The sequence below is a fragment of the Pteropus alecto genome, unplaced genomic scaffold, assembly GCF_000325575.1.
Source record: "Pteropus alecto unplaced genomic scaffold, ASM32557v1 scaffold7, whole genome shotgun sequence".
Lineage (NCBI taxonomy): Eukaryota > Metazoa > Chordata > Mammalia > Chiroptera > Pteropodidae > Pteropus > Pteropus alecto.
Window position 1 is genome coordinate 14733050 of NW_006494614.1, and position 9185 is coordinate 14742234.

Below are 9185 nucleotides of genomic sequence, written 5' to 3' on the forward strand. Positions count from 1 at the left end.
AATTTATTTATTCGTTACATTAATTGTTTATTGCATCTTTCCTCCACTGGAATAAAATTTCTAAGAATTCACAGATTTCTATTTTGTTCGATGACATATCCCCAGTGTCTAGAACATCTCCTGACACAATAGTATTTGTTAAATGGTTCCACTGAATAAATGAAGTTTCTGTTTGGATTCCAACTTCCACTCAATTCCCACAGCTTAGAGTTAAAATTTGACTCAGGCTTTTGAACTAATCTGGCCCTAAATCCATCCACCAACCCACACTTCCTTCCTTCTTATCTTTTTTTCTATCCTTCTGCTCTCAGCTTCCAGTCTGTCTAGGCTTTACTCTTCCCATTGCCATTTGAAACTTGGTTTTGACATTTTCTTCTAGCTATTAGTTTAGATCTTCTGACTTAATGCTACCATAATATGGTGAATCGTTTATCTGAAGAAGAATTATGGGGGTACAACAGCAAGTACAAAGTGGCTGCCAGTGTTTCCTACAAGGGACTTATGTCTGGATGCTGAAATTGATAGTCTCCAGGTCATTGTGTTACAAAAGACCCTTCTGACATATAATCATCTTTCAACAAGAATAGCATACACACCAATTGCTGTTATGTGGCCTTTTAAGCTTTCAATTTATTTCAGATGTGGCTTAAAGTAATATGTCATCCAGAGTTCGTTTGCCTGTTGGATGATTCATTTATTGATTTCAAATAAACAGTTGATAGAAGAAAAAAGAAGGAAAGAAAAAAATGAGAGAGAATAATTTGGACACTAACATGTCTGTGTTGTGATTATCTCTTAAAAACTAGAAATGAGCATTTTGGTTCCCTATGTGAAATTCAAATTAGTAATGCTATAAACTTGAGGTAAGTTGTGTGGTTTAACTAAAGTATCTGTAGTTTTATTTGTTTTTTGGTTGTTTTCACTTATGTATAGATGATACTTATAATTGAGAAAGGTTAAAAAATGAGTAATACAGTGGAGCTGATGGCTTCTCAGTTGAAAATATTGAAAATTTAGAGTTCAAAAAAGACCACATCATGAATGATTCTTTACTTTGTATTCATAAGAATCAGGCTTTAAAATTTATTTCATATTGTATAGAAAGCTAAAAATAGTGTATGTTTTTTGTCAAGACATTTCTTTGTGATTCATTCAACAAATATGATGAGTATCTTCCTTGTGCCTAGTGCTAGAGCAGGAACAGTAGGAGAGTGATGACAGAGCAACAAGAGCTACTATTCCCATGAAAGTATAAAGCGCTTGTTTTCTCAAAAGTTACCTTCAAGCCTCACGAAACTCTTCAACATAGATAGTATAATGTTCACTTTCCAATTAAAAAACTAAAGATCAAAAATAAATAATATTCCAAAGTCATGCAGCCTGCATATGACAGAATCAATATTCAAACCAGTGTTTTGATGGCACCAAACCTATGTTGTTGCGACTAAGCCCCTTTCAAGGTATTCACAATCTAGAAGAGACTATCTCTCTCTCATTTGCTCAACTTCTTATTTTCTCTCTCTCTCACACACATACCCCAAGGATATGAGGGAGGATGTGATACATCACATTATGGTCTACACATTCAATGGCATTCATATATTGACAACTATTCATATACACCTTGTGCACATGCTAAGTACTTGGGATATACACACACCTCAGATCTAGTGCTACCTTCGAGGAGCTCTTAGTTTTATGTAAGAAACTGATATGTCAAAAAATGGTTGCAGTTTTGGCCTGTTATCCAGTTCTTTTAAAAATGTACCAGGTAAAAAGGCAACCTGCCACTTGCAACAGAATAAAGAAGGTACTGTTATTGACTAAAAGCTACTGAAAGGAAAGTGGGGTTTAAGTAGTGCAATGAGGCTTACTTGAGGACAAATATATTTCATTATCTTTTCTGATTTCCCCCTTTTGAAACATTCCTTTTAGGCTTTATCTCCCTCCTAAGATTTGTATTTTGCATCCCCTAGGAAGAAAATATTTTTTAGAGCTAACAGATGGTAGTTGGATGTTAAGATTATGGAAAATAATTATTTAAAATTGCACAGAGTTCCAAGATTCTTGGAGAGAAGTTGTTGCACAGCTACACAAATCATGGATGGTAGTTATAGTCAGTGGGCTCACTACAGCAAACTATTGGCCTGCATGTTCCAAATTAAGATATAGTTGAGGGAATTTAGATATTTTGTCAAATACAAGGAACAATCACATTTCATTTAAAATAATATTAATTTAAGATACCGTATAATTTCAGAGATGTTAAAATGTGAAAAAATGTGCATCTATCTTATAACTGATAAAATAAGGTGTGTATTAGCCAAGGTTCTCCAGAGAAACAAAACCAATAGGATGCGTCTGTCTGTCTGTCTATCTAACTATCTATCTAATCATCTATCCAGAGATTTATTTTAAGAAATTGGCTCACACAATTATGAGGTTTAGAAGGGTAGGCTGGCATGCTGGAGACCCAGGAGAATGTTGCAGTTTGAGTCTGAAGGTGGTCTGCTGGCAGAATTCCCTCTCCTTCCTTTCAATCTTTTTCTCTTAAGGCCTTCAACTGATTAAATAAAGCCCGCCCCCATTTTGGAAGATAACCTGCTTTACTCAAAGTTTACCCATTTAAATGTAAATCAATCTCATCTAAAAAATATCTTCACAGAAACATCTAAAATAATGTTTGACCTAGCATTACACATAAAATTAGCCATTGCAGAGTGACATTAAGAAGTATAGAAAGATTCTGTTCATTGTCAGAAATGTTAGTACAGAAATCAGCCCAATCGGCAGAATCCGGATCCGAGGGTAGAGTAGCATTTTGCCTCTTGAGTTCCTGTGGGGGTTGGGATTCATCCTCTCTGATCTCTTCTAGCCTTTCCCTCAGAGGAAAACATCTACAATACAAACAAACCCTCCTCTTAGAACATAACACTGGTGTGCTATGAATAGGGGAGTCTCGTCCTTTACTCCAGTTTATGTTTTCTATTTACTTAACTTGATAGATGACAGACGCCCGGGGATAGGGTGGTAGATGGAGAGAAAAGTAGATGTGCTCCAAATACATGAAATAGAGGCTATCTATGCCTGTCTGCCTCTGGTCAGACCACACTCCATCCCTATCCCATGACCTCCCTCTCCCACCACTAAGCTCCTGTCCAAACTCCCTGGACACACCGCTGTTACTCTCTCTATAATACGCCCAAGGTCTATCTTTGCAGGCAATAATTCCCTGTTAAATTTTAGCTACAGTCAATATCTTCCCTCTGCTCAATTGCACAATCCTTGAACTACTGACTCACTCTTGCTTTATCATAAGTATTTACGTTTTGGTTAAAATCATGAACTTTGGAGTCATGGAATCTCTGCTTCATCACTTGTGTAACTCTAGCTTCAGTTCCTCCATCCATAAAAGTGGAATAATAATAGTACTAACGTAATAGGTTAGTAGGAAGAGCAAATAAAAGAGTAACATGGGAAACTCTTAAGACAGTGCCTAGCAAGAAATGAGCACTCCATGATTCTTAGGTATCATCACTCCCTTTTATTTGATGTGATTTTTCCATGAGATCATGATACCTAGTATTTGCAAACTAGGTACATAGAATACAAAGATAAAGCAGCAAGTTCCGTGCTTTTGGCTGGCTCCTGGAACAATTGGAGTGGTACTATGATATGTTTCTGTTGGTTTTCATCTGTTAATCATGAGAGAGATGGTTGATTCCAGCTACATTGGAGGGAAGCCAACTGTCTTTGTAGTGAGGATTAGAAAAATGAGGATAGTAAGATGATCCTAGTGACCTCTTGGCTTAATATGGCCCACAGTCAGGTTTTGTTTGGACAAGCAGTGGTTTTGGTTTTGGTTTCGTTTTCAGTGAAGTAGCATGTCTATAGATACGGACTTTCTCCAACCACTCCCTATTGTCTTATAACCATGATGTCACATACTCATACACATTTAATTTTGTGATCACCATGTTTTCCTTGAAGTTATGACCCCTACTCTACATTATAAAGGCTTAAAAACAGTGAAAGGTTAAACATTCCTCACTTATAACCACAAAAGATACAGAGGTAGACAAATACTGCATGATTTCACTTATATGTAAGTCTAAAACAAAATAAAGAACCAAATGAAACAAAACAGAAACAGACTCATAGATACAGAGAACAAACTGATGGTTACCAGAGGGGAGTGGGTAGGGGATGGGTAAAAAGGTGAAGGGGAATAAGAGTGACAAACTGTCAATTATAAAATAAATGTCACAGGTATGTAATGTACAGCATAGGGGATATAGTCAATAATATCACAATAACTTTGTATGGTGTCAGATGGTGATGATCACTTTGTAAGGTAGATAAGTGTTGAATCATTAGGTTGTACACATGAAAATAATATAATATTGTATGTCAGTTATACTTTAATAAAATAAATAAAATAGCATAGTAAAAAAAAATTTGTCTAGGAAATGAGGTAAAAAGTAAAAATTTGATCACGTGATGATCCTAAAGTAACATACTCAAATTTGTGTATATGTGCCTATTTTTAATGGGCCATGTGCCTTCTAAGTCTGAGGAAATCCATGATAAAAATCATGGAAGCTCTTCAATAGTATGAGTCAAAATTTCATCTCACCCTCATTGAAGGTGTCTCTCCAGGTACTCCTAAAAGTCTTCAGGAGTGTCTCACATGTGCTTAAGCACAGATCCTATAAGATGCATCATAGCATGTGCCATTTGCTACTCTCCTGACCCAGTTCCCTTAAACAAAGGCCATGCTAACAAAGCTGTTATTAAATTGCCTCTCCATGACCTCCCTCCCACAAGCTGTCTCTTCTAGACATGATGCTTCCATAAGCTGGCGTCAGTACTTCTATGGACACTAATACCTGTGTAGGCACTGACACTGCTTCTGGTCACATCAGTGCTGCTCTCCTCTTCCAGACATACTACCTTTAGACACTATAGTTTGGGTCAAGATCATTTGCATGATTCTCTTTCCCCTCCAGGATGAGTTCTTCTTTTAGTGGGCTATTCCTTAATTCAATTAGAGTTCTTGTGGGCCTGTTGGAACAGACCTCCAAAGGTAAGTGCACATGTGTATAACAGTCTCCAGAAGAAATCAGATTAGAATTCTGTTATAGGCTGGAAAATCATTTAAAATAAGCTCGCCTTTTCTATGTCTTGAAGAGGAACCATCCAATCTCCTTTGGGTAGACTCCCGTGGTTTGGAAAGAACCACTTGAATGGCATCTTTTAGTTACATAATTATGTAAAGCAAGTAACCATTCCTCTTCTGGAAGAAAAAATAATGGGACTTGTTGATTAAGCCAGGGCCTGGCTCTGGTTCTGTAGGCAGGTGGAGTGCTCATGCCCCTCCACGAAACTCCATGCCCTGTAGAGGTCATGAGGTAAACACTCTGAAAAAGTGCTTGATACACAGATGCTCATGGGGTGGAAACACTTCAGAGCTCAGTTCTTCCATTCTGTGATTCAAAGTTTTAAAAACACATTTAAAAAACTGCCAGTAACATTCATTGAGATGAGATGGCAAAAAAAGACTAATGAGCTCCTCTGAAGTTAAAGTCATTAAGAAATAATCAAGGGAAACTAGAGGAAAGGGGACACAGTTTGGTTCTTAGATTGCACCACAGGGCATGGATTGATTCTTGCTGGGGAGGACTGATTCTGGAATGTTCTGACTAGTACTGAGATCACCTCTAATCCAACCACGGAGTGCTATTATGAGCTTTAGGGGAAGTGGTTGCCTCTGAATGGTAGGAAACATGACACTCAGAAGTGTATACGTGACAGCCGGGTCAATTTTGAGTGTAAGCTTAACGCTGGGGGAGGGTGTGTCCTCCTTTCCACTAAGAATTCTGTGTTGTGGTAAAAGTTATTAGCAGCAATAAAGAGTAGGACTTGCAGTGGAGTGTCTTGTTCTGGTAGTGATGCTGCACTTCAGCAACAACAGATTATAATGGGATACATTACCATTGTGCATGTGGTGACAGATTCCATAAAAAGTGCCCAGATTGCCCACCTTAACAGCAAGGCCAAGGTAGCTTTCAATAGCTTTATGCCCAGTAACATAAAATAATAAGCTGTTATAGGGGCATTATTCACAATAGCCAAAAGGTGGAAACAGCCCAAATGTCCATCAACGGATGAGCGAATAAACAAAATATATTATATATTAATAATAGAACGTTATTCAGCCCTAAAAAGGAATAAAATTCTGACACATGCTACAATAAGAATGAATCTTAAAGACATTATACTAAATGAAATGAGCAACCACAAAAGGAAAAGTACTATATGAGTCCATTTATATGAGGTACCAAGAATAGTCAAATTCATGGAGACAGAAAGTAGAATGGTGGTTGCCAGGGACTCTGGGGAGGGGCAAGAGGAAATTATTGTCTGATGGGCATAGAGGTCCTGTTTAGAGTGATATAAATGTTCTGGAAGTGGAAGGTGGTAATGGTTTCCCAACAATGTGAATGTACTTATTGTCAGTGAAATGCACATTTAAAAATACTTAAAATAGTAACTTTAATGTTATCTATATTTTGCAATAATAAAAAAATTAAAAAGAGTAAGGTGTTAGAGGTTGGGTTGATGAAAGACTGCATTTATTGCTCCTCTGATCACAAGGGAGCTATTTAATTTGAATATTAAAGCAAATCTGATCTTATTTTTACTTGTAAGTTAGTGACATCAGGAGAATTCTGAATTACATTTAAAAATCTGATATATAAAATTACAATCAGGACTGTGATTGTATCTTAATTCAAGACATTTTTTAAAGCCTTTAAATTATTTTAAACGGATCCCCATCCATCTACCTTGCTCAAGTATCCTCAGACGGAGGTAAAATACAAAACTAAATATAACACTAGAAAATGGCGATGAAGCAGTTCTTTCAAAATTGTTCTGCCAATGCTACTGTGTGGGACTTTGTTTTTTAGCATACTCAATTCATATTTGACACCTACCCTATTGCCCAATCCTCATACTGTTCTGGGAATTCTCACCATCTGAGAATTTTATTAAAATGTAGCTTCTGATTTAGCATGATTTAGCATGACTGGAGCCCCAGACCCTGCATTTCTAACAAACTCACGGACGAGAATTCCTGTCTGAGGACCACTCTCTGAGCAGTAAGGTGCTCCCTCTGGGTTTGGTTTATGTGTCTTTTTCTCCAACTAGAATGCAAGCTATCTGGAGTGAGGAAACCAGGACTCATTATTATGTATCTCTTCCAGCATCTAGCCAAAGGCCTTATGCAAACATAGAAGCCCAGTAATACTGGTAACAATGATTAGATTCAAATTACAAAGAGTAAACAGCAAATACAGAGGGAAAAGAGTAAGAAGATTTTTTTAGAAAATAAAATGGAAAACCTGTGAATAGTCTGTGACATCTCGAATGAATCAATTTTGCTAAGTAAAATAAATGAATTATACAACATGTGAATGCACAGACAACCTTGAGGAAAGAGTACCATGCCTAGGGAAATATTTAGGGAAAAGCAGAGACAATGATTTTTTTTTTTTAGGAGGTTGACAAGTGACACCTCTTAAAGAAATTTCAGCTTTCAAATTTTAAAGACATGTATTTCACTGCACACGTGAAAATGGCTAAATTCATTTCTAAGTATTTTTTGTGTGTTGGTCACATGTAATAATTTAACAATATATTTAGCATAATGCTTTTCCCTTAAGCAACCTCGAATGATTCCCAAGCAATGTTGGCCTTCTTTAGAATAAGTCTATAGCACAGGCCTCAGGAAATGAATTCCATTTCAGGATGTAAGAAAATAAGATAACAGTATAAAATAGTCATGATAATATAGTGTAAAATAGAGCTGATCCTTGCTGATATAGGAAATAAATATTTTCCAAATAGTAACAAGGTTGCCAGTGAGAAATAATATGAAGTAGCTGTGAATATTAAGGTTGTATAAATTATTATTTTTTTAAGCTTAGAAACACACATTCTATCCCGTGGTCTTCCTGTAATACTAATTCTTCTGAGGTCATCACTTTTATTACTCAGTGGGCAGATTTATTTCTCAACACATACATTTGAGATGATTCTATTTTCTCCAACACTGATTTCCTTCATTTTCATTAGCACAGAAAATGAAATATAATATTCATTTTTTTCTACATAAGACATGAACTTCTGATATAGCTTTCTCCATGGGCACCATTGACAAAGGAAAGCAAAGTTGAGGCCTCATTCATCTTACGGTTCCCATATGAAGAATGTTCAGTCTAACCCATCGAGACTGAAAACAGATCTGATGAGCAGTCAGCCTCCTTTTCTGACCATTTATTTTACCTTGGTTTCTGTAAACTGGAGGCTATAAATCTGACAGCAGTATTACAGCCTCTGAATTAAACGTGTAATTTAATTGATAAAGTCATATTATCCATTTCAGGAATTGTAATAAACTAAGCATGTGCTGATTTTCTAACAGGGATTTGTTTTTTGGTTAGAGAGTTGATGTGGCTTGAGCCTTTAATACATACAAATTCTTAAACACTGGTTTCTTTAATCTATTAGTTCTCATCTCTCTCCCACACTATTTTTATTGAAAGGCTTTGAAATTTTTTTCTCCAAATTACGTGAAACATTGATTAACTCCATAGATTTATTCAAGTGCTTTTGTTATGAGATACTTTAGGAAGACTCAGAGGCAGAAGGGCAAAAATTCTGTAATTAATCAGGATTGCCTGGCTCTGTTGCTACAGTAGCAGTGAATTGTTCCCCAGTAGGAGAGTTAATAGAAAAACGTTCAATTTCAAAATGGCCTGGATGCATCAAAGGGATTAAGCTGTAATGCTTTTAATCCCTGTAACTCAAACAAAGAGAAAATTTTCCTGAGCAATGAACTGCATAATGTATTTGTGGGCCAGCAAATGATCTTTGTGGAACATCAGCTAAATAGCCAACTCTGTAGTCCAAGGATTTCACTTGGCACAGCCAGAGTGACGGCCTAGGGGATTTAGCAGCTTTTAAACTCTAGTGAATCTAAAATGGGTGCTGTTCTGGAAAGTTCCAATCTCTGGAGCTCCCAAGCTGTAAGAAATCCTACTGCTAAATCATTAGGATAAAACTCCAAGTCAGGAACGGCAATTCTATGGCATATAGGCTGCAACTGCCCCATCTCTGGG